The following is a 26,950-nucleotide window of genomic DNA, read 5'->3' as shown; positions in this document are numbered from 1 at the left end:
CCTAATTCTTGATTCTCCTGTCTCTGCCTACTGAGTGAGGTTAGGGGTGGGTCACTTCGCTTGGTATTCTGGATGTTTCTATAACTGGAGTTGTCCTGTACCTAGGCTCCTGGATCTGGCGTCTTTTGCCTGTCTTCATGATTTTGATGTTCTTCCAGGTTGTAGCGTGTGTGTGTCTGTGTGTGTGTGTGTGTGTGTGTGTGTGTGTGTGTGTGTGTGTGTGTGTATGTTATGAGTGCTCTGCCGGCATGTACACCTGTAGGCCAGAAGAGGGCATCAGATCACATTATGGATGGTTGTGAGCCACTATGTGAGTGCTGGGAATTGAACTCAGGACCTCTGGAAGAGCAGCCAGTGCTCTTAACTGCTGAGCCATCTCTCCAGCCCCCTTATTCTTTTTCACGCCTTAACAGCACTCCTCAGAACGTCTAGAGCACACTGCAGTCATCCATGCATCTATGCATGGTCCCTTCTCCTCTGCGGCCGTTATTAAGGACAGACCTTCTGTGTTTTGTGTGAAGTATCAGCTGTCCAAGAGAAGGGTGGGTGTCCATTCTTCTCCCTGCTCCCAGGACCTGCAATCGTGAGTGGAGGGCCAGCATGTGTGTGACATTGTGTGACGTTGTGATGACACTTCGTTGTTCCAGGTCTCTGCTTCCTTAGATGCGGGTATGTGATATGAGACCACTTGGTCTACTGTTCTAAAGCTCTGAACACCAAAGGGTAGGACTAGAGGTTGCTGTGCAAGCACAGAGATCTGAGTTCAAATCCCCAGCACCTGTGTAAACAAAGCCAGGCGTGGCCACAGGCAACTGTAACCCAGGAGCTATAGGACGTGGAGACTGGAGGCTCACTGGCCTCAGTGGCCACCAGCCTGGCTGAAAACATCAAACTCCAGGCTGAGTGAGAAACCCCGGAGGCTGGACAGATGCTCTAGCAGTTAAGAGTACTGTACTGACTGCTCTTCCAGAAGACTCAGGTTCAATTCCCAGCACCCAGGAAGCAGCTCACAACTGTCTGTAACTTTAGTTCCAGAGGATTCAACACGCCCACACAGACACATGCAGGTGAAACATCAATGCACATAAAATTAAAAATAAATCATAAAAACATAGAGGAACCCTGTAGGGAAGAAGTTTACATTGGCCCAAACATGCATATACCTGCACATGTTAGACACACAATCTAAAAATTCTTTAATGAGTAAAAATAAATAAATAAAAAAACTCTGTTCCCAAGTGGAAACATGGCAGTGTTTGCTTCTGGAAAATTGTCCCAGATGCCACCAGTGTTAGTTGAAAAGCAGGAAGAACAATGCCCCTCCCCCAATAATAACGCCACTTGAGCCAGGCTATTTCTACCTGCTATGCAGTATTCCAGTTACTAAAACAGGTTTTGCAAGAGTTTGTTAGCCAGGTGGCTGTTAGTCAGGAGCCCAGAGTTTGCTTCTTCCCTTCAGAGCGTCCAGGCACTGCACCCAAAGGAATTTATCAGGCAGGCGGGTCCGAGAGTCACAGTCCGGCGGTGAGTTCCCCGGAGGGAGGACGCCTTCTCTGACACAGCCCTTTCAGCTGGGAGCTCTTCCAGGGGTTCAGCCTCTTAGATGCTGTCAGTGAGACAGCTGTGCACTTTATTCGGGGTGAATGGAAATGGGAAGGGCTTTTCAGGGTGGTGGTGGGGCCAAGGTGCTGTGGAGGCTTTACCTGCGTGGAGAGGAATTCCGGGCGCTAGGCTACATGACTACCTCGAGAAATCCAAGGATGGGCGGTCGCAGGGTTACATGCTCCGGGGCACGCAGGCACTGAGCAGGGCGGGAGCAATCCGTACTCCTGCTGGTCTCAAGATTAAGATTGTCAGGGTTTGGACACATCTTGGCCTCCCAGCTCCAGGCCGATTTCCCCGGTGGCACAGTCCATGGGCCTCACAGGCGGCCAAGTGTAGAAGTAGGAGACCCAGCTCTCCAGTGCGCCGTTCTCAGAGAGCGCCCTTGGCTGGATACAGTATACAGAAGCTGGTAACTGGAGATGTGGGCAACGCTGCTGGGAGGCTCTCTGTGCTCTGAGTATGCGACATCGCCACAGCTCCTCATAGGCGCCTGCTTAGGAAACAGCAATGTCAGCATATCCCAAGGACAGTTTGGGGCCCTGTGAAGTTAAAATGTCACCCATCAGAAGGCCCAAGTCAGGAGTCCATGGCCTTGACAAGAGTGATCTTTAAGTCCCTGAGAAGTAACTCAGGTTAACTGTTTTGTCGTAGCCCATGTGAGATATGTTATCTAAAGCTCTCGGGAGATTAAGATTATGTCACATGGTGCACATGGCATGTGAACACACACACACAGACACATACATAGATACATGACACACACACACACCTGTACACACACATACACAATACACACATGCACACACATATACATAGATACACGCACACACATATACACCTGTACACACACACATATACACAGTATACAAATACACGCATACATGCATACACATACACACATACAGACACACATATATACAACCCCCCACATACATATACTACATATGCACATGTACACACATACACATATACACACATACACACATATCATACAAACACATACACACACACACACACACACACACACATTCTCCCTGTTGATTCATGCTTACAAGCAAACACTCTACTAATTCTATCCCTAGGCCCAAATTAGTGATTTTGTTTTTTGGTTTTGTTTGGTTTGGTTGAGACAGGGTTTCCCTGTGTAGCTTTGGCTTGTCCTGGACTCACTTTGTAAACCAGGCTGGCTTTGAACTACAGGCATGCGCCACCACGCCCAGCTCAAATTAGTGATTTTTAAAGTCAACTAAGATCATCGAAGCTAGGGAGTTTGCTCAAATATCTCTTCCACTTTAGTACTGAAGGCATGAAAGTCTGAATTTTCTACATCTGGTCCAGAGAATGTGGGATCAAAGTCAAGGCAAGGTGGAGCGTACAGGCACCCCGGCGAGGAGCATCCATGGTCTCAAGCCTAAGAGGAGCTGTTCTGAGGGACGCACTAGGCATGCTGTGGTGGTGTGAGTGGGAAGGGCCCCCATAGGCTCACATATCTGAGTACTTGCTCCCCAGTTGGTGGAGCTCTTGGGGAGGATTAGGAGGTGTGGCCTTGTTGGAGGGGGCGTGTCTCTGGGGCAGGTTTTGCTGCTTCCAAGCCCACATTCTTCCCAGTTGACTCTGCCTTGTGCTTGTGGGTCGGGTCAGCTGTGAGCTCTCAGCTGCTGCTCCAGCGCCCGTGCCCGCCTGCTGTGCCATGATGGACACCGACTGTGGCCATCTGGAACTGTGAGCCCAGATGAACTCTTCCTTTTATGAGTTGCATTGGTCATGGTGTCTCAGCACAGCAATAGAACGGTAACTAAGACACACAGCATGTCTGTGGCAGGATGTAAGATGCCAAGCCAGCCAGAAGCTGCGCAAACCAAGGCCATGGGAGGTTTAAAGTGCCCGTTCCCAGTGCCCCCTTTTCACTCATTGGCTGGTCAAGGGGGAAGCAGCAGAGCTATAACTTTGCTACATCCAACGCATGTGCCACTACGCAGATGGACGGTGGCACAGCCACTTGGGGACAGCTTGGCTGATTCTGAAACCAACACATAGTGACCACAGGTTCCAAGTGCTTCCCTTCCCAGTCATTCCTGAGAGAAAGGATGTATCACGCTAAGGGTGCTTACTATTGTTCATGGCACTCCGACCACACAGAAGCCAATCCAAACGCCCAATAGCAGAGTACCTGATACACCAGAGTAGTGTATCCAAGCAACAGCAACAGGGGCCAAAATAATTATGCCAAGTGAAGAAGCCCCAAAGTGTGCAGAGTTTGTGATGGACACACAGGGACGACTGTGTAGGCGGCAAACAAAACCAGTGGGTGTCTAGAGGTGACTTTGGGGAGGGGGACAGCAGTCAGACACTAGAAGGGACAATGGCTGTTATTTTGTGGTAACGGTTTTGTAGGTGCATGAATCCTCCAGACTTGTAATTTTGGTGTGTGGTTGTCAGCCTTCGTGGCGCCATTTAATTATTATTCAACTTGGCCCTTTTAATTAATTAACTTATTGATTTATCTGTTTATTGTATCTGTGTGAGTTGGGACAGCTTGAGAAAAATCAATCTTCTCCTTTCACATACGGGTGAAGAACCAAATTCAGGTCACCAGGCTTGGTGGCAGGAGCCTTTTCTGAGACATCTTGTTGGTCTTGTTTTTTTTTAATTTTTATTGTTTTATCTTGGAAAAAGGTATTACGCCAGGCGTAGTGGCGCATACCTTTAATCCCAGCACTCGGGAGCAGAGGCAGGAGGATTGTTGTGAGTTCGGGGCCAGCCTGGTCTACAAAGTGAGTCCAGGACAGCCAAGGCTACACAGAGAAACTCTGTCTCGAAAAACCAAAAAATAAAAATAAAATAAAAAAGAAAGAAAGAAAAAAGGTATTAACTGGTGTGTGTGTGTGTGTGTGTGTGTGTGTGTGTGTGTGTGTGTGTGTGTGCATGAGCACTCAAAGAATGTGGTGGTGGCTTCTGCTTCATGGCAGGAGCTGTTGGTCTCTCCTGTGACTTAAGGATGGACCTCCTGGACCCATTTTGCATATAAGTGGAGGAAGGAAGCAGCCAGAGGGGGGCGCACAGAAACACTGTCTTCTGGGGGAAAAACTTTAGCAGCTTCCTTTAGAAGAGGGCTCTTTGCATTGTTCTGGCTATTATGAATAAGGCTGCTATGAACATGGTTGAGCAAATTTTCTTGTGTGCTGGAGCATCTTCTGGGTATATTCCAAGGAGTGGAATAGCTGGATCTTGAGGAAACCGTATTCCCAGTTTTCTGAGATAGCGCCAGATAGATTTCCAAAGTGGCTGTACTAGTTTGCATTCCCACCAGTAATGAAGGAGTGTTCCTCTCTCTCCACATCCTCGTCAGCATGTGGCGTCACTTGAATTTTTTATCTTAGCCATTCTGATGGGTGTGAGATGGAATCTCAGAGTTGTTTTGATTTGCATTTCCCTGATGACTAAGGAGGTTGAGCATTTCTTTAAGTGTTTCTCAGCCATTTGATATTCCTCTGTTGAGAATTCTCTCTTTAGTTCCAAGCCCCAGTTCTCAATTGGGTTATTTGGTTTGGTGGTGTTTCATTTCTTGAGTTCTTTATATATTTTGGATATTAGACCTTTGTAAACTTCAAACCCCTACCCAGATCTAGCCAATGGACAGGACATTCTCCACAGTTGAGTGGAGATTGGGGTCTGACTTTCACACGTACTCTGATGCCTCATATTTGACCACGTCCCCTGGATAAGGAGACCTGGTGACACTCAGAGGAAGGATAGCAGGTTACCAAGAAGAGACTTGATACCCTATGAGCATATACAGGGGGAGGAAGACCCCTTCAGTCATAGTCATAGGGGAGGGGAGTAAGGGGGAAATTGGAGAGAGGGAGGAATGGGAGGATACAAGGGATAGGATAACCATTGAGATGTAATATGAATAAATTAATAAAATTAAATTTTAAAAAAAGAAAAAAGAAAAAAAAAAGGAAGAAAAGAAGAGGGCTCAGCTGGCATTCCCACTTGCTCTTACTTAAAATTTAAAAATCCCAAATTTACACCAGCCAGACACATCACTGATGATACTCTCATAAGTCTCCACCCTAGAGAGCGGTTTCATGTCTCTTAGACCAGGAAAGTGAATCATCTCCTCATTGCCCACCTGAATGTCCTTCATGAAATGTCTGGGGACATCTCTTCTCAAACTTTAACTGGCCATGGACACACCACGGCAGTGGTTCTCAACCTGTGGGTTGCGACCCTTCAACGACCTTTTACAAGGGTTGTCAGAGATCATTGGAAAGCACAGATTCTTCGGAGAACATTATGGTTCATAACAGTAGCAAAATTACAGTTATGATGTAGCCACAAAAATAATTTTATGGTTAGGGGTAGCCATAACCTGTGGAACTGTGTTAAAGGGTTGCAGCATTAGGAAAGTTGAGACCCACTACCTAAGGGATTTTGTTCAATACAGAACAGAACCTTGCTTGGCTTGCAAGGTCTGGGATGTGACCAGAGGGTGCTTCTGCTATGGGCTGGAGTACCACAAGCTTAGAGTATAGGTGGTCATCATCAAAGTCTTCAAGAGAAGTGGGTTCAACCACAGAGAACTGCCTGCTGCCATCACTCTGTTGCCGATTGTCCACTGTAAGTGGTCCAGGGAACATAAGGCCTCCTCCATCCTCGAGGGTTTACTTTATCCTTTGGGACCAAGGTATTGTACTGTCACTCTCCCATCACAGCCAGGGGAGAGAGAGTCACTGGGGTGCTGTACCGACTTGGCTCCCAAAGTCCACACCAAGTGCATTCCACTGGGCAAAGCTCATATAAACGGTGAGGCTGTGACTTAATGTCCTTGTTGTGACTGCCATGTCCCCAGTTCTGTTACTACAGAAGAGGACATTGGCCAAAGGAGGAGGTCAGCAGTACTTGCTTCTAGACAGCACCGGTCAAATAAACCATAGTGCACCCAGAAACTGGAATGCTCAGACACTGGACAACGAAGTACATTGATGGAGATGACAGCAGGGTACCATTTTTTTTATTGGGGGACCGGCAGAATAGTGTCAATGAGGTACACGTTCATCCCAAAGACAGTACCAAGTCTTAGAAAGCATAGCAGGGGGCTGCTAGGTGCAATGTGGTCTCAGGGCAGGGTTGTGTAATTGGAAAGGGGTCAAGGTAAGATGATAAAGGAACTGTATCCCCTGCCTCAGATCGGCCTCCGGACATCTGATGTTAGGGTTTGGAAGGATGGAACCACACAGGGAAGACTTGTAAGTCGCGCCTGACCACGCTCTTTCCAGTTAATCTTTATCCAAGCCAGCTAGAAGAGGCGGTGGTGGGTCTGCCGACTTGTCTGCCCAGCACAACCTCCTCACATTTCTAGAAACTCCAAACTGGTTCCTTCCAGGAACAAGAGGATACGTGGACAAAGCTCTTTTGGTCCCTCCTCTGTGATTGGTGCATAGTTGAGCAGGTGACCCAATGGGAACCAATGAGAGTCTGGCCGAAGAAGCTGGACTGTTGTTAAAAATCTGTCAGGGAATCTCTGTTTCTTATCGGCCTTGAACCGTGGAGGAGCTTTTCTAAAATCCTTCTGGAGAAAACGTTTGTTACAGAGTAAAGGCAAGACGAACCCCAGCCTGAGACGCAACACCGAGGCCACCACCTGAGTGGCTGAAGTCTGCTGGACCGAGCTTCGGATTCGTAACCATCTGGGCCAACCTTTTTGCTCAGATTAGTTTAAACTGGGTAGCTAGTTTGCCTGTGTCAACTAATAAAGACACCTAGAACACTGACGCAATGCCCCTATTGTCTGTGGGCAAAACCGTGGTGGTGGTGGTGGTGGTGGTGGTTTTTTCTAAACATTTTTGACAGCTAGACGAAGAGAACCTTCTTTTAGAAATGTACTAACTTTTTATACTGCTCAAAAGTAGGACTGCACATTGCTGAGGCAGAGAGTGAGCCTGCGGGAGAGTAACCTCACCGAGCCGCTGTGTACAGTTCTTTCTGCGGGCCGCAGGAGACCATTAGAAACAAATTCCAGCAAGAACGCAGTGTCACACAGCAAAGGACTCCACTAACGATTTCGGTGCTCCCCACTGAGGTCCAGGCAGGGTTAGCCAAAGGCTAGTGACCGGCCTGCAGCTTGGCATTTTCAGAAAGCTGTGATTTGTTGGATCCTTGGGGAAGGTGCAGACACAGAAAACTAAAGGCCAAGCAGACCCTGGGGAGGCAGTAAGGAAGTCAGAACGCTCACCTTCCTGCTGCAGTGAGGGGAGAGCCACCGAGAACCTGCTTGTTCTGGGATGAAGGCTGTCATAATGGTGAGGACTGCAGCATTCGGAGAGGACTGGCCGCTGGTGATGTGCACTTGTCATCAGGAGGTTAAAGCCAGGAGGATGACACGTTCAAGGCCAGCTTAGACAACATTGCAAGTTCTACCCAAGCAACTTAGTGAGACTGTGTCTTAAAACAAAGCCAACACTAGAGGGCTGTGGTATAAATTAGGACCTATGAATATTTGCAAAAACCTGCTTTTTCCAGCCAAGGATAGCAAAGGCACAGGCCGTGTGTCCCTGTGGCGTCAACAGGTGCCATTGCTGGGGACGGGCTACATGGCCAATGTTCAACCATCTTGTCAGAACCTAGGTTCCTATTTCTCCAGAAGTCTGCCATTCACCAGAAACTAGCTGACCTTGTCGTAGGTCGGCAGTTAGACATCTGTTGTGGTTTATTGTGGGGGCTGGTCATTCCAGACCCCCGAGCTACTCCTTTTCAGGTGGGACTACTAATAAGATCAGATTAAGGGCCAGCTGCCTGCGAGCAGCAGTTCTGGGAGCTTTTTCCTGACTAACCAGATCCTTCATGACTTTCCTGGAATTTCTCTCCTGCAATTATAGCCGCTATAAAGGTAGATACCTACATGCTGGAGCATTCCAGAGTTAGATATCCATAGCAACCCTTGCTTACACAAATACCCATGCCTTTGTGCCTATATAAACTCTGTGAAAGTTTTCAATAAATGGGATTTGATCAGAATGCAGACTTGCCCCCTTCTTCATGTCTAGTGTTCTGTCTCTATACAGGAAAATTCTCCTCCTGAGTGTTAGTCGAACCCTGGCCGGCCAGGGCATGCCATGAAGGCAGTGACACTTCCCAAAGTGTGGTTGAGGGTCCCACATCTGCCTTCTCGGGCTTAACCCAAGCTCCCTATGGAATGTGGTGATAGGCCTGGCGCTAGGTGTTTTGAATTGTCAGTGGATGCACCTGAGAGGTTCAGGGGTGGAGGCTAGCAACACCAATAGTACTGCAAAGGGTCACAAAAGCAATTAATAAGCAAAAGGCGCACTTGATTCCCACAGGGCAAAGCTCAGCAATTGGCTTGCATCCTCTTGAGCCTCAGCCCCGCATGTCTCCTTGCTCTCTCTTTTTACAGATGTGCAGCAAGTTTGAGGAGGTGAAACAATGTGTTTCAGGTCACACAGCAGCTGAATCACAGGGGCCAGGGGCAAAGTGGAGGGACAATGACGTCACAGTACCTTTGTGCTCATCCTTCCAAGCCTGAGGCTGGAGCAAGATGGCAGAACCTTAATTTACAAGTTTGCCCAGTACTCACCATAGGCCACATCTTCCATGAGCTTCCGATGGACGCGAGAGGGCCAACGCCCATGCTACTGTAGCGTGAGGCTCTTCCGGTTTGGATGCGAAGTGGCTCGTGTGTTGAAGTTCTGGTCCCCAGCTCTAGGGCCAGCCACTGCAAAAGGATAACATGACCAGGCTCTGACCAAATTGATGGGTTTAGGCATCCATGGATTCACAGCAGGTCACATCCTAGCTCCAAGGTTTAATTGAACGCTGACTACAGACCCTAGGTACCTACGTGTGGGTCATGCAGCTAGCTTCATGCTGAACCCAACACTCGTGCTGGAGGGTGTGTTATCAGCAAAAACGCCCTAACGTGTGCTTGTGCAAGTTTTGGTCAGCTGGTATCTTATTTGTTTTCTGTTGCTGCAACTGAACCTGGGTGATGTATAAAGCATAAAGGTTTGTCTCCTCGTGACTGTAGAGGCCGGGAGTCCAAGATGGAAGGACAAATGAATTCAACAGAGGGCCATGCACAGTGGGGCACGCCTACAATCCCAGCACTCGGGAGGTAGAGCCAGGTGGATCTCTGTGAGTTCGAGGTCAGCCTGGTCTACAAGGACAGCCAGGGCTTAGTTACACAGAGAAACCCTGTCTCAAAAAAAAACCAAAAACAAAACAAAACAAAACAAAAAACCAACAACAACAACAACAAAAAAAAAACCCAGCCAAACCAAACCAGCAAACAAAAAGAATTCAACAGGGCAACTCTAGATTCTTACGGAAGCCCAGAGCACCACCACATGGTGAGAGTGGCATCACTCAAAAGGTGAAGCCATTGTTTTGTGGCTGGCCAGAAGCCATGTGCACAGCCATGAGACCCCTTCTGAACTCACGGCAGTCCTCCCACTGGTCCACTCCAGCATGTCTGTGCAGCACTGGGAACTGGAGGTGGGGAGGAAGGCTCTGTCAAATTCTTAGCTGATTCATTCAACCTTTCAACAAAACACACACCAGCCAACCTGTGATAGCCCAGCCTCAGGTCCACTGTCCACAGGTTACTGAATGGCAGTCCCTTATGCTGTCTCAGTTTCCCTATCCATTGTCACACATAGTTAGGTTTTTTGTTTTTAATTTAAACCTCTCACTTTCTTATTTGTAACTCTTGTTTCTAGATAACTCCAGTGAAAATAAAACTTTTGGATAAGGGAAGGAAATGGGGGTGTGGGGGAAAGGGAGGGTTGCTTTTATAATATACGCACTCAGGAGATAACCATTGGCTGAGAAGGGATGCCCTCAATCTTAGTCACCTTGCCCCAGGCCCCACCTCCAAATGCAATTAACCTCTGACCTTTGGGATAAAGTTTCCCGCAGATTCAGGTACAAAGCACAGCACTTGGCTTCCATGGGTCCCGTTCCACTCTGATAAACTCCCGGTGTGAACACATTCCATTGCAGACCTCAGCCCTGCCAAGGAAGACCTGAGGTTAAAGCGCTTAGTGATTAAGTTGTCGTTTCAACAACCTCCTCTGCACGGCGCTTTCTGGTTTCTTGAGATACAACCACCTGCAATAATGCAGCCCTTGCAGCCCTTGTAGACAGCGCAAGGTGTCTGCCCTTGTCAGAAGACACTGGTGTGTGTATGTGTGTGTGTGCGTGTGCGCGTGCGCGCGCGCGCGCGCGCGCAGGAAAAGCCCTGAGGTCCATGTCAGATGTTTTCCTTGATCCCTTTACACCTCACTCTTTGAGACAGGGTCTCTCCTTAAACACGGGGCTTGCCAGTTTGGCTAGACTGGCTACCTAACAAGGCCTAGGGTCCTTTAGTCTCCGCCCCGCCCTCCAGCATTGGTTTGTAGGGCGCACACTGACGTCTGGCTTTTATGTGGGTGCTGGGGGTTGAACTCATTTGACAAGCACCTCCCTGCCCGGGCCGTGCCACTTTTCCACATCTACCACGTGGCTTTCGGGTTTGGCGGGATGCTTCCCAGAGTGTTCACGGCACAGGCGCAGACTCGCCGGCTCGCGCTGGCAGCAAGGGCAGCAGCGGTTCTCAGACCCCCTCATTTTGGGGGAACCCCTCATTTTGAAAGACTTCAGAGAGCTTTTGCCGTCAAACGTTCTGGTCCCAAGCTACCCTCACACACGGGAGCTTTTTGTTAAGTAGGCTATTTCCAGAGTTTATTAGATACTCAAGAAACCATTTTAAATATTCATTGATCCTAAGAGAACAAACAACCTCCCTGCGTGTCAATTCAAATCACTCTTGTTTCCCCAAATTCTCAGCAAAGAAAGTGTCACTGTCCTTAGTGTTTGCAAATTTTCTTTGTTTCTTCTTCTTTTCTGTCATTATGGGACCTAGACTGACTTTGAACAGCCTGCCTCAGCCGCCCCTAGAGCGCAATTACAGGCGTGCACAACAACATTGGACTCAGTAAGTTTCCTTGTGCTGTGCCTGGCCCTGGAGAACGCCACAGAAGCTCCTGAGCTAATGAGGGGGAAAAGAAACATCGCCCTGGCCTGGGAAGAACATTATAGGCAGCATCTCATGGCTTCTACCTGATGAAACAGCTAGGTACCACTATCATCCTGCCTTTCAGATGGGGAAAATCAGTGCCTTAGACACTTCACATTTTAGGTCCTAACCTCTGCACTCACCTGCAATGGCTGCAGGTGAAGGTAACCCAGGTCTATGAGGCCTTGACACCCCAACCTTCAGAGCCACGGACACAATAAATCGTTATGCTTCATAAATTATCCAGGCTCTGAAAATAAAATACAGCAGCAGCAGCAGCAACACTGAGCCAAAAATCCTACCAGCACATGTCTGGGTTTTAAAAAATCAGAAAGGGTGTGGTGGCGCACACTTTTAATCCCAGAACTCAGGAGGTAGAGGCAGATGGATCGCTGCAAGTTTGAGGACAGCCTGGTCTACAAATCGAGTCTAGGACAGCCAAGGCTACACAGAGAACCCCTGTCCCAAAAAGAAAAAGAAAAAGAAAAAAAATCAGAAAGGAAAGAGTGTGGCTTTCCCTCTTTGAAACTATTGTAAAGAGAAAAAACAAGGCTTGGAATCCTCAATGCAACTGGTAGTTCCTGGCCATTCAGGGAGAACCAGAGAGCGAAGGCCCACGCTTCAGCAGGCTAGTTCTTCCTGCGTAGCATCTTTTTAACTGTTATCTCACCTGTGGACACCTGCTATACTATCAACACCTGTTTGCAAGGGGTGTTTAGGAGGCTGCACTTGGGAAGTGGGTATGTTTAATCCTAGCACTTGGGAGGCAGAGGCAGGCAGATCTCTGTGAGTTCGAGGCCAGCCTGGCCTACAAAGCGAGTCCAGGACAGCTAAGGCTAACACAGAGAAACCCTGTCTCGAAAAAAAACCACACCAAAAAACAAAAGCAAAGTGGGTATCTAGAGCATCTGCTCACAAAACTGATCAGAGAGACTCATGGTTGCTAATGTGAGAACGGCCCATGTTTTACTCCTACCTGGGGCTCTTTCTCGCAGGCTTGTGTGATGTCCAGGGATGCTGGTCTGTTTTAACTTGGCTGGTTCTTCCTGTGGGATGGGTGAGAGCAGATGTTCTCTCTGTCTCTCTCCCTGTCTCTGTCTCTGTCTCTCTCTCTCTCTTTCTCTGTTCCCTCCTTCCTACCTTTTTTAGGTGTGTGTGTGTGTGTGTGTGTGTGTGTGTGTGTGTGTGTGTGTGTCCCCTGCACATGTAAAGGTCCAGAGGAAGATGTGGATCTTTTTCTCTATTCTTCTTCCTTATTCCCTTGAGAGAGGGGCTCTTGTTAAACCAGAAGCTCAGCTAGCCTGGACGGCCAATGAGCTCTTGGGGCCCACCCGTCTCCTCCCCCTTCCAGTTCTAGGGTTACAGGCAGCTGTAACTGTAATTACACACATGCAGCTCCGCCCAGCTCTGACATAGTTGCTGGGAGATCAAATTCGGGTCCTTATGCTTGCACCATAAGCAACTGTACACATTACCTCTTCTCCCAGCCAGGTGAAAGTATTTGTAAAGACTGTAGATGGACGGGTGACATAGCCCACCAGAAGGGGGCACCAGATCTCATTGTAGATGGTTGGGAGCCATCATGTGGTTGCTGGGAATTGAACTCAGGACCTCTGGAAGAGCAGCCAGTGCTCTTAACCTCTGAGCCATCTCTCCAGCCCCCAAGACTCATATTCTTAGATAGTAACAAATGCCTAGGAGGAAATAGCTGGAAAAGGAATTGAGCTGTCACCACCCCAGTAACAGGGACCACACTGGGTGGACCGGGTGGCTTGTTTACACTGTTGTTCCTATTACAAAAAAATTTTTATTGTTTTTAGTGATGTGTGTCTGTGCTTGTGTATGTGTCTAGGTATGCACATGTATGTACGGGTTACCGCAAAGGCCAAAGGCATCAGACCCATGGAGCTGGGGTTACAGGTGGTTGTGGGCAGCCTGACCTGAATGCTGGGAGCCAAACTCTGCTCCTCTCAAAAAGCAGTAAGTGTTCTTAGGCACTGAGCCATCTCTCCAATCTTGTTTCCATTGTTAGAGAAAAATAATAATAAATAAAATATAACACACATATCTTAACCTAATCAATGGCTTTTAACAGTAGAATGCATCTGAAAGCCTAGTGCAGGGGGTGGGGGTGGGGCAGAAACAGTTGGATCTGTGGAGTTCACTCGTCAGCCAGCCAGCTCAATTGGTAAATTTCTAGTTCACTGAGAAGCCATGTCTCAAAAATAAGATGGAGAATGATTGGGGAAGACACTTGCCAATCATACACACACACACACACACACACACACACACCCTACATGCTCACTCACACACTCTCACAGGCACACGCTCACTCACACTCTCACATGCACATGCTCACTCACTCTCACATATACATATATGCACACTCACTCACACATGCTCTCCCACACACATGCTCACTCACACTCTCACATGCACATGTTCACTCACGTTCTCTCTCATACGCACACTCACTCATACACTCTCACACATGCTCACTCATACTCTCACATGCACATGCTCGCTCACACTCTCATACACACATACATGCTCACTCACACATGCTCACTCACACTCTCATGCACACACATACACGCTCACTCACACTCTCTCACACACACACACTATCACTGGAGTAAGTGCATTCAGTTCTACCTCCAGCTACTCCCCTTTTCCCACTGTCTTCCATGAGGCCTTTGACCTTCACCTTTGTCACTGGGCTATCAGGTATGTGCCCTTTTGTTTTGAAACTCACTCCTCACTTTGTGAGTCTGTAGTGGTCTGGTCTTGGTGTGGTGTGGTGGTGGTGGTGGTTCTGCTGTGCTGGCATGGAGCTCAGGGCCTGGCACGTGCTACCCAAGTCTGCTGCCATGGGCTCCAGCCAGCCCAGCTGGTTCTCTTTTGAATGGTGTCCTAAGGCATGTGAGCCACTTACCTGCTCTCCTTCCTAGGACATTTGTCACTATCGCTGCTCTGGGACTGTTGTACATGGGTGTGTGCAGAATGCTAGTTTTCATTCCTCTTAAGGAGTATGTAGGGATGGAACAGCTGCCCATGGGAGCTACAGTCGCCTGGGAAGGACATCTGAACAGCACTGTAGGTAACATACCCAGAAAATAGGCCAGACTCAGAACTCAGAAAGACAAATAGCACATGTTTTTTTTTCTCATAAGCAGAATTCAGATTGAAAAAAAAATTATGGACCTATATAAGTGACAAGAAAGTAGAAGGAACCATCTGGGGGAAGGACACATCCTAAAGAGAAGCAGCAGGAGGCAGGCACAATGGTGCACGCCTGTAATCCCAGCACTTGGGGAGGCAAAGACAGGTGGATCTCCACGAGTTCGAGACCAACCTGGTCTACAAAGCGGGCTCAGGACAGCCAAGGCTACACAGAGAAACCCTGTCTCAAAAAAACCAAAAACCGAAACCAACCAACCAACAACAAAGAGAGACGAGGGTGGGGGAGGGTGGGGCGGAAGGGGGCAGGCAGCAAGGAGGGACAAGAGCAGGAGATGGAGGTAAAGAAAGACAGGTACCACACTCTTCTTGTGTATGGAGTATAGATTTAAATTTACATATGTGTTGGGGGCATCTCGAAACTGGCAAAGGGGGAAACTGTGAGAAGATATTCTAAAGGAGAGGAAGGGAAGGAAGAGAGGGCAGGAGAACACATGTGACATAAAACAGGGGAAATATTTGGGGGGAGGAAGAGAACCAGTTGGAGGGAAGCCAAGGATGAGTTACTGGAGGAAAATGACACAGGTATGTGAAGCTCATTACTTTGCATTCTATGCTGACTAATTTTTAAAATGGAAGAAAATATATAGGGCATGTGTGGAGAAGGGGGTTGATGTAAAATGGTGCATGGAGACCAGAGAAGATGATTGGGGGAGGTGAAAGTACAACATACATGCACATGAAAATGCCTCAGTGAATGCTATTAACTAAAAAACATAAAATGAACAAAAAACTAAAGCCACAGAAACAAGGGAGGTGGATTGCAAAGCCCCCTGGTTCTCCCAGATGGCTACTTCATTCTTACCTAGTTTTTTACCACACTGGGTAAAGGCAGAGAGGCATGGCAGTCAGAGAACATTGCTAAGAGGTTCCTATGTTGTGACGTCATTGGGGCTGGGTCATACTGTCCCTCTCACAGGGATGTATGTGCTGCGGTTGGTGGCAGCTCCCTGTGTCCTCTTTTGCTAGGTATACAGGCTTCTTCTGAAAGCTCCTGGAACCTGCCCCAGGTCCCCCCCCAACATGTGTCCAAAGATTTGGGGGGGAGACTGCAATGTGTCATCCACAGCTCACTTTTGCCCCTGGTGCTGGGTCTCCAGCTGCAGATCACATGTCTCAGCTGCTCCTTTGGAAAAATCTCACTCTCTGTCAGGTGCTGACCCCGGGACTAGTGCATAGTGCTGTGGCTGGCTCTTCGTATTACTCTAGAAAGGCGGGGAGTCCAGGATGGAGTCTCAGGCTATTCTGGGGTGGGGTGCGGTGACAAGCGTACACGACGAAAGCAAGTTCAGCTGAGGTGCTAAAGCAGGTGTAGCCAGAAAGTAGCAGCAACATGGGACACTGAGGCACAGAGGGCTGAACGAAGGGCTCAGCTTGTGCATGTGTGTGCGTGTGCGTGTGCGTGTGCCTGTGTGTGTGTGTGTGTGTGTGTGTGTGTGTGTGTATGTATGTATGTATACTCACCCACGTACATGTGGGCAAGGCCAAAGGTTAGAGTCAGGAGCCTTCCTCTATCATTTCACTGGTGTCTCCAAAGTGCTTTTGCCTCCAGTAACACTGAAGAGCGTGAAGGTTAGCACAACTGTCTTCAAGTGCTAGTAATTACATGAAAATGTTTGCAGCCCCGAGCAGCTGGAAACCTTGCAGCTCTTCCCTCGAGTACCCTGGAGTCTTATGTGCTGTGTGAGCTCTGTCCACAGCTCAGTACCTTCTGGCAGTTTGTCTGGATGCTGTATGTCTGCCCTGCCTTGGTCTGAAGAGACGAAAAGCGGTTCTTGCTGCACTGGCTGCCACTGTCGGTGCTTGGGGCTGGAAAAGTCCTTCTGGGCATGTCCCTTTTATCTCCTGCCCCCCTTCTCCTCCCCCTGCTCCTCCAGCTGCCCTAAGGCTGCCTGCTCCCAGAGTGGAGGGGAGGCGGGAGAGAGAGTGAGTAAGGCAGCCCAAGACCCAGGCTCCAGTCTCCCCCTGCCTCTCCAGGCCATGGGCCCCCTGCCAGGTAAAGGCACTGGCCAAGGCCCAATGAGGGCAGGGCAGGCCCCTTTCCTCACGGGGCCTGCTCAGAGTTCAAGGGTTCTGGAGAGATCGCCCAGGCTTCCTTTAAACCGCGGTTACAGCCGAGGCTGGAGTTTGACCCGTGCAGAACCTTTCTCAGCAGCAGGCAAGGAGGCAGGGCCACTGCTGTGCTCTCTGCTGCGAAGGACAGGAAATCCCAGGGGTCTCCCTTCTCACAGCCACCGCCTCCTGCCTCTGAAGTCCCTAGGGTAATAGAGCCTGCATCGTGAAGAAGGTAAGATCCCTCCTCCCCCAAGACACCCACTCTCCAAACTGGGAAGCTCCTTGGGTCTGAGCACTGGACAGCTGCTCTGGCAGAGGTCCTGGCCTACGGAGTGTGGTTTTGGGGTGTCAGAAGCTAACATCATAGGCCAAGGTGTCTCGGCTCTTCTACCTCATCAAGTTCAGGGACACTGAAGGACAGAAGCCTCAGGTTCCTTACCTGTCAGATGAGAATTTGGAGGTCAGCCTGGCCAAGCCCCCAGGTGTGGCAGAGCAGACCCCACAGAGCTAAGGACAGGGTAAAGAAGCTGCACCTGCCGCAGAGGAAGCTGGGAGGATGTACTGCTGCCGTCAATTAGCAAGGCAAAGCCATGTCCCACCTGCATGGCCCACTTGCACATCCTGGGTCTCCTCTAACTGCACAGTTGCCAGGGAGGGTGAGGACACAGACATACTCTAAGGCCGTTGAACAACTCGCTCAAGGTGACACAGAGAAAAGGGTAAAGCTGAGGCCCAGCCCCCATGACTATGAGCTGGTCGGCTCTGGGGAGTGGGTGGTAGACAGATCTAGAACTCTGAGTTCAGCAAATGCTGCCCTTGTTGGGATTTTAGTTTGTAAGACTGGTGTTTATGGAGTGCCTGCTTTTAAGGCACAAGATGAGACGTGTAGTTATCTCTGCCTTCTTGGTGCTTACCGTACTGTGAGGAAAGGGGTTACAGGGTTCTACAAGTTATGTGCCAGGATTCATTAGACTGCAGGGCAAAATCACATTTGGTATGAAAGGAAATAACTTGGGGACCTGACTTAGGCTGAGGCCAGGAGAAGGCAGATGAGACATATGTCAATTGGCATCTGAAGGTTGAGGAGGGATTTGTAGAGCAGTGTGGGGAAAGGTGTATCAGACAGAGTGAATGGAAACCGGGGACCTTGAGGTCATAGGTAGCCATCAAAAATCGACAGAAACAAGCAAGTGATCAGATTTGCATTCGGATAATTCTTTGGCTTCCATAGGAGGGAGACATTAAAAGGAACTTCTTGCCCTGGGCTGGACACGAGTGAAGGTGGTTAGGATGTGGGTGATTTAAGGAAAATGGACAGATTCAAGGTATGTTTTGGAGCCACTGGGCAGTGGTGGCACACGCCTTTAATCCCAGCACTTGAGAGGCAGAAGTAGGCGGATCACTGTGAGTTCGAGGCCAGCCTGGTCTACAAAGTGAGTCCAGGACAGCCAAGGCTACACAGAGAGACTCTGTCTCAAAAAACAAAAACAAAAACAAAAACAAAAGTATGTTTTGGAAGTAAAAGAGAACAGAACTACAGGTGAATAGATTTAGGGAGTTGAGAAAGACATGATTGATTATTTGATGTATGTTTGTATGCCATGGCATCTTTGGTTCTTAGAAATAGTGCTTGGCACACCAAGATGCTCACATATCCCTTGTTGCATGGCTTGGTGGATGGATGGATGGATGGATGGATGGATGGATGGATGGATGGGTGGATGGATGGATGGATGGATGAGTGGATGGATGGATGGATGGATGGATGGATGGATGGATGGATGAGTGGATGGATGGATGGATGGATGAGTGGATGGATGGATGGATGGATGGATGAGTGGATGGATGAGTGGATGGATGGATGGATGGATGGATGGATGGATGGTCAGATGAATTCTTAGGTGATTAGGCACATGGAAGGATGGATGGATAAACAGATAGATAGATGGATATATGATGTACACATGGATAGACAGATGGACAGATGGATTCTTGGCTGAGTATACGCATGGGAGGTTGGATGGACAGACTGTTAGATAGTCTACATATGGATGGGTGTGATTTAAGGATGCTTTGGGCTTCAAGTGTGAGCAGTTAGTGACATGGCCAGAGTGACAGAGGCACCTGCCTCCCTGCTGAAGAGCTTGATCTCTGCTTGCACATGCTGGTTTGGATATCTGTGGGCGTCTGTAAGAGACGCCATGTTGGCATTTGAATGGACGTGTCTGGGCTAAATAGATGACATGTGAGTTCTGTTCTCTGGTATTTCAGGACAGGGCTGTCCCTCGACGGGATAGGCAGATAGAGAAGACTCTCCCACACTTCCACCTCTCACCCTCTGTGGCCCATTAGAAGAAGCTGCCTTGTTCTGCCATGTTTAGAAATTCTTCTCTCCCCACCAGAACTGTGTTTTTTCCTAATGGGCTGGGATAACACTCTCCACGGGTCCTTTTCTACAGTCCTGTTCCAAGCATCAAAAGGCCACAAGCCACAGAGGCCAGTGGGCACTTACTTCCAACAGCGCTAGGTCTCTGTTTTCTTGGCCTTGTAGTGGACCCTGTCCCCCTATCTAGGCTGCCCCACCACTAACTTCCTTAGACAAGGCCAGTCAAAGGGCCAGCTTGTGCCTGTGAAGTGGCAGGTTCCTCTACAGCAGTGGCTGCTAAGGCACAGGAAGGAAGGTGTGAGTGACTCCAGCTCAAGGCCTGGTGTCACATCTGTGATTCTCCTGTCAAGGGCTCCTATCTCATGGTGGGCCAGAATTGAAGAGTTAAACCCGGGCTGGAGCCTACTTCAGTCATTTACCAGTGGTGTGGCGTTGGGCCAGGCCTTAGCTTTACCTGTTCAGCGAGGGTTAATGGAGGCCTAACCTTGTAATGCTGAGTTGCAAATGAGATTCACTTGTAAGTGGCCAGGTCTCCCTGACCACAAAGTTCACAGTCTTTTCTATCTTCCTAGCTGCTTGTATTCGAAGGACGCGAATATATCAAGCATCCTGTCCCAAACCGTGTGACATAGCTCACAGGACACCAGACTGTCATTCCCATTTTATAGATGGGGAAATAGTTTAGCAGAAGTTATTGCTCTAGATCCCAGGTAGAGGAAACGGAGGTGGGATATGAGCCAGGGCGTTGAGGCTCTTAAGTCTGCACAGTTGGTTTACAACAACACATCTATTTCCCAGGGAGTCTTTTGCCCATAGTTAAAATTTAAAATTAGATGGTAGTTGTCATTTTCTACTGGTGCAATGGAACCACCTCCTGCCTCCGTGTGTGTGTGTGTGTGTGTGTGTGTGTGTGTGTGTGTGTGTGTGTGTGTGTGTGTGTGTTTTCTTCCTGGGAAACTTGCCAGCATCTTGGCAAAAGCATCAGTTTTGATACTTTATGTTGGGAATGTCTCTAACATACACGGGAAGCATTAAGAAGCATCGGGATGTGGCTAACATTTCTTTTCCACCTGCTGTGAAAATGCACATAAGTTATAAAGAATGTGACTCTGGTCACAGGCACACACAGGAGCCAGCCTGAGGGAAGAAAATGGAGTGAATACAGTCGGCTGCCGGTGGCCCTGACTTAGCCTGGTTTCCTGGTTTGGTTTGGTTTGCCCTTGCACTGTGGTGTGGAAAATTTTCACATCTCCCCATAGCACAATCATTGTGTAAAGGGCCAGGAGGAAGGGTGAGCGCTGTCCTTGCTTGACTGAGCTTCCTTTTGTGCTCTGGCCACTAGGCAACCTCAAGGGCAGCCTGTTCTGCTTGCAAAGAAAGCCTTTGTCAGGACTGGCTGCCCTCGCCCCACCCCTCAGGAAGGGAGCTGGCAAGGGCTCTGAGAAGGGGACCGCAGGGCCCACCCATCACTTGGCCCTCGGAGGGAGGCTGGGTGCAAATAATCATGGTGCTCTGTACAAAAGGTGCTGCATGGAGGACATTTCACTTAGTGGTGCTGCGTAAGTAGCTACAGCACAGCAAGGGTCTGGGGTGAAAACTATCGGGGTGAGAGCAAGGCTTGGTACACAGCTAGGGCTCCACGGAGCCCCCAAAGTCAGACAGAGCTCACTATATGTAGAGCCTGGTACACAGAGGATACCCAGGAATGGATGCTCCATTGAACTCTCAGAGCCTAGCTAGCATAGAGCCTGGCACACAGCTCTAAATGTCTTACTGAGTGGCTGGAGAGATGGCACAGTGGTTAAGAGCCCAGACTGCTCTTCCAGAGGACCTGGGTTTGGTTTCTGGTACCACACAGTGCCTCATAACACCCTAAACTCTGATGCCAAAGGATCCAGGACTGACCCCATGCACACACACAGTGCACACGTGCACATGCATACATCCAGGCACATGCACGTAAAATACAATAAACAACACATTTTAAATGTATTACTGCACATCCGGGGCATAACATAGAGCCTGCCACATAGCTGGTGTCTGACAAGTACTTTGCTGAGCACCAGATATGATACACAGCTGGTACCTAAGGCGTGTTTGTGGGAAAAGAGGAGAGTCAAAGGGAGGAAAGGGGAGAAAAGAGAGAAAGGCAGAGGGAAGGGAGGAAAGTGAACAGGCAGCTGCATGGAGACACAGTGACCACCCATCCAGCGTTCCAAAAGCACCTATGGCCTTGACTGTGCCACAACCAGGGCCTGGCCCCGCTCACTTTGGCATCTTGATGCTTTGTTTCTCACCCATGAACTGATGGTATGACCAGGAGGATGACATGAGAGGACACAGAAAGTGCATGATGTACTTTGCACGTAAGCTACATGTCAGTGAGGTCACAGCTGTACTCTGTGTTGTGTGTCAAGGTGCCAGGTGCCAGTGGCTCTGGGCTCCCAGCATCCGTGGGTCCAGCTCCATCCCCACCACAAAGATGCAGCCTCCCAGCTCCAAGGTCTCTGAATCACTTAGACACTGTGCCAGCCTCCCCTGCAGTGATGAAAGACTTGTTTATGCGCAGGTCCCCTCAGTGCCTGGCAGGCAGTGGGGCAGGAAGGGGCCCAGGGGTGGGGCTGGGGACACCGATGGCCCTGAGGGCTCAGAGCAGAAGGCTGCTGTCCTTCCCCCTTTCTTGCTTCTTTTCCTTTCCAGACTTGCCATCTTGTAGACCCTCCCACTCTTTCCTCAGGAACAGCAGTGATCCCTACCCGAGGTGGCATTCTGTGTGTCCCCAGAGTTCCCTGTTCCTGAAGGGGTGAGTCGGCCAAGCTGGGTTCCAGGCTGTCTTATCAGCTGTGTGACTTCAGACAGGATGCTACTCCTCTAGGACCCACGACTCCCTCACCTTTAAAGGCAGTGAGCACATTTCCTACCCAGTGGAGCTTTTGAGTCTTAAGACAGCACCCAAGGTCCATGGAGCTACCTCCTTCCCAAGTCTCCAGAGTCATTCAAAGTTGAAACCTACAAAACCCCAGCCCCACCCTAGATCCTGTCTCTGGTTCACATGATGCTGAACCTCAGGTATCATCATCCCATTCTACGGAACCCAGGGACCACAAATTCCAGACCTGGCTGGGCCTCTGGGGAGAACAGAGCTGGGTGGTAGTTTGCTTGCTCCTTCCTCCTCTTCGATAAGGCCTGAGACACAATGCCTATCTTCCAAGTGGCCTTTCTTCCTCTCCTCCTCACTCCCTCTTGCCTACAAGAGCTTATATTGGCTCTTGCCCTTGGAGAGGGCCTTCTGACCGAGATCTGGAGAGCTTGGAGCATTATTGCATAAAGACTAAGAGCAAGGTGCTGGCTCGGGATAGACTGGCAAGGCTGTGTTTGCCGAGAGAGGGGCCTTGCAGGCCTTGGGGGGCACCTACGGCTTCACAATGAAAAGCCTACAATTTTTAGCTCTCACAACTTGGAGGATGCTCCTGGCTTGAAGGGGATACAGACCAGAGATGCTGTTCAGCATCCCACAATGCCCGTGACATTCAAAATGACTGCCAGGTCAAACAAAATCTATCTCTCTATCTCCCTTTTCATTGATTAATTAGTTTATTTACTTTACATCCCGGCTGTAGCCCTCTCTCCTCTCCTCCCAGTCTTCCTCCTCCCTCCCTTATTCCTTGGAAAAGGGGAGCATCCCCTACTCACCTGCCCACCCCAGCTCATTAAATCGAATCAGGATTGAGTTCCAAAATCCCTATCTCTTACCTTATACAAAGATCAGTTTGAAAATGAGTCAAAGATGTGAATGTAAGGCATAAAGCTCTAGGGAGGAGCAGGCCAGGTCTTTAAAAAGCCCTCCCACGGGCAGAGTATACAGCAGGTGTGGATGAGGGGGACCATGTGCAATTAAAAAGATTCTACAAAGCAAAGAAAACCACCAGAGAGAAGAGAGAGCCTCAAGAGTAGGGGATAATGACAGAGGATTAATATCTAGAATATATAAAGAGCTGCCCAATGCTACAATCATCCAAATGATGGACAGGCGAAGTGAACTAAGTGGGCAGCTCTCTCAAACAGAAATACAAATGACCAACAAATGTTTGAATAGATGGTCAACATCCTTCAGCTAGAAGGAAATGAAAATCAAAACTCATTTGAGATTCCATCTTACCAGTCAAAATGGCCATCATTGAGCGAACTGAGTGTCCACAATGTGGACAGTGACACACCAAAGGATTCTGACTACTGTTGGCGGGTGTGTGTGTGCACAAGTTGGTACAGCCACTTGGGGCATCCACACAGCGGTGTCTCAGAAAGTGAAAAGTAGGACTGTCATGTACTCTACCCTGGCATATGCACGGGTGCTCTAAGTCGGCATCCCACAGATTCACCAGCACGTGCTCATAAGAGGCAGCAATGGAGCCAGCCTTGGTGCCCATCAACAGTTGAAGAGATAAGGATGATGGAACTTGGGGGACTAGAGAGATGACCCAGCAGGAACAAGCATGTCTTGCTCTTCCAGAAGATCCACATCTGGTTCTCAACACCCTCGCTGGATGGCTCACGACGCCTGTAACCCCAGCTCCATGATTTGACTCCCTAGTCTAGTCTCTGAGGGCACCTGCATTCATGTGCACATGCCTATGGGCAAATGTGCATAAATAAAAACGAATCATAAAAAAGAAAGAAGATGGAATTTTACTTAGCCATAAAGAAGAATTGAACAACGACATTTGCAGGACAATGGATGGAGCTGGAGGTCATCGTGTTAAGCAAAATGAGCCAGATCCAGAAAGTCAGTCATTGCATGCTTTCTCATGTACATGGATCCTAGACTCTATAAACATAAACGTGGCAAAGTGAGCATAGAAGTGGAACTGCAAGAAGGAGGAGGGATCAAAGATAAGGGGAGGGAAATGAGAGAGGGTAATGGGGGGAAGAAAAGCAACGTAGCACACGTTTTCTTTCATATGGAATTAAACTTTGTATAGGACAAGAATGCTGACAGGAGAAAGTTGAGGGGACAAAGGAAGCCAGTAGGAGGGGTGACGGTGCCTGGGTGAGATGAACAAGGTACAGTGATATATATGAGTGAGAATGTCATAGCGCAGCCCGTCCTTTCCTACTGAAAAATAAATTAGGTCTGGAGAGAGGACTCAGTGGTTGAGAGTGCTTGTGGCACTGTTGTTAGAACTGGAGTTTGGATCCCAGCAGCCACATGACAAGCTAGGCATCTTACACACGTGCATAAACACATGTATCTGTACACACAGGTGTCATACACACACACACACACACACACACACCCCACATAAATAAATAAATACATTAAATAAATCAGCCAGTCTAAAACATCAACAGCAGAGGCTGGGCATGTTAATGCATGCCTATAATCTTGGTAGTTGAGAGGCTGATGCAGGGGGGTCACAGGAGGTTTAGGGCTAGCCTGGACTACATAATAATTCAGGCTGCGCTATGTGGCAGGGTCCACTCTAAAAGCAAAGGCAAAACAAACAAGCCACTCAAAAGGTCAGTATCACGGAGAAAGAGAAAGCCAGCTCTAAGGGCCAGCTGTCCCCCATTCGGGTGACCAGGCTGTGGCCTCTGAGCAGATTCTAGAAGAAGCTGGACAAGCATCCCTGTCCCACTCACTCTACCACCAAGTCTTATCAGTAAACTCCAAATAATTTCTCGGATCCTCTCCCTGGGCTGTGCTGAGAGAGTGTGTGTCTCCTTAAGAGTTCATAGGTTACAACCGAGGCCCCAGGGCAACAGTGATAAGAGGTGGGGCCATTGAGCAGTGTTAAGGTCTTTTAGCAAAGCTGTCCCAGGTGGAATTTGTTCCCTTATAAAAGAAGCTTGCTGGGGGCTACTTGCTCCTTTTATCCTGGGAGGACTCGGGAAAAGTATCATTTAATGAGGACCATATTTCTCTAGACAGCAGCAAATCTGTTAATCACCTTGATCTTGGGCTCTCAGCCCCTGGGACTGTGGCCAACGGATTCATGCTTACAGATAAATGATTCCAGGGGCTGGAGAGGTGACCCCGTCACTAACAGCGCTTGCTACTCTTGCCAATGGCCAGGGCTCGGGTCCCACCACCCATATCAGACCCCTCACAGTTGCCTGTAATCCCAGTTCCAAAGGATCTGACACCTTCTGGCTCTGCAGACACCTGCATGCACATGGTGCACAAACATACACTCAGGTGCATGCATGCACACATAAAATAAACCTTTAAAATGTATTCAGACTAAGGTGTTTAGTTACAGTGGCAGTAACGGACCAACCAGCCTTGTAATCCACCCAGTGCTTCACCCAGGCCGAGCCATGGTCTTCACACCCGCCTTCCTGCACATTTCCGGCTGCAACTTGAGCCTATCTCTCCGCCCTCAACTGCTCATGTTACTTCCTTATTGTTATTATCACATTTTTTGTACCATAAGACATACCTGACCTGAGGGGATAACAATCGAGATATAATCTGAGTAAATTAATTAAAAAGCAAAACAAAAAACAAAAACCCCAAAACAAACAAACACAAACAAACAAAAGAGACATACCTGACCATAAGATGCATCCAGTTTTTAGAGCAGTAAAACAAGAAAAACAATAAAAACAGCAATCAGACCACAAGGCACACCCTAACCGCCCCCACACACGTTCGGGGGCGGGGTGCGTCTTATGGTCCGAAAAATACGGTATTATCAACATTACACTGCAGTGCTGGGAATGGAACGTAGGGCCTCGTGCACACTAGGAGAGTGCTCCACTACCAAGCCACGTTTCCAGGCCCTCTACTTCTCTAATCGACCTTTGATGCCATTCTTTAACCTGGAACAAAGATACACACTGGGGAGATTGATCTTTCAAGATGTGAGAGATTTTGACTTTGATGGTTTATACCACTGGGCACCTACTAGGTAGACACCAGACCCAACATGTTGCAACAGAATTACCTCATATCTAAGGCTTCCAGACACCTCAGGCAGTCACGAGGGTAAAGACATGCTTGCAAGTGTATGAGTCTAGAACCTTCTCCAATTTGTGGAAGACACCTGTGTACTTGTTTTTGTTGTTTTGTTTTTATTTTCTGCGACAGGGTTTCTCTACATAGCCCTGGCTGTCCTGGAACAACTACATAGACCAGGCTGGTCTTGAACTCACAGAAATCCTCCTGCCTTTGCCTCTCAATTGCTGAGATTAAAGGAGTGCACCACTATGCCTAGCTGTGTACTTGTTTTTAATATTCGCAGTGTCTTCCAAAATATTTTTCCTAGGACTCTCTCTTAAATTAGAAGCATGATATATCATAGTGAAAGCTCAGTTTATAAATTTAAACATTTGCTTGTCTTTCTGTTTTTCCTTCTTTCTTTCGTCTTCCCTTGCAGGTTAGTTTTTTGTTTGCCTGTCACAAGCTGGGGTCACTTGAGAAAAGGGAGTCTCAATTGAGAAAACATTCCCGTAAAGATGACCTGTACACAAGACTGTGGAGTATTTTCTTAATTGATGATTGCTGAGGGAGCACCCAGCCTGTTGTGTGTGGGGCCTGGGCAGGTGGTCCTGGGGTGTATAAGAAAGCAAACAGAGAAGACAGG

The 26,950-nt window shown here is 48.6% G+C and overlaps 1 protein-coding gene across 2 annotated transcripts in view; it reads left to right on the top strand.

Moving 5' to 3' along the window:
• Positions 1-17,002: 17,002 nt before the first annotated feature.
• Positions 17,003-26,950, top strand: part of SLC5A11 (solute carrier family 5 member 11) — a 52,843-nt gene continuing 42,895 nt past the window's right edge. The window contains exons 1-2 of one of the 2 annotated variants that reach the window (XM_084760199.1): positions 17,003-17,210; positions 22,065-22,167. The gene's annotated coding sequence lies outside the window, so the exon portion shown is untranslated. The remainder of the gene's footprint in view (positions 17,211-22,064; positions 22,168-26,950) is intronic. The other variant, XM_084760198.1, reaches the window with a different exon arrangement.

Source organism: Acomys minous (genome assembly GCF_964271855.1).
Source record: "Acomys minous genome assembly, chromosome: 2".
Taxonomy (NCBI): domain Eukaryota; kingdom Metazoa; phylum Chordata; class Mammalia; order Rodentia; family Muridae; genus Acomys; species Acomys minous.
Note: the sequence above shows the minus strand (reverse complement) of the source record. Positions and strands in the feature narration are given on the sequence as shown.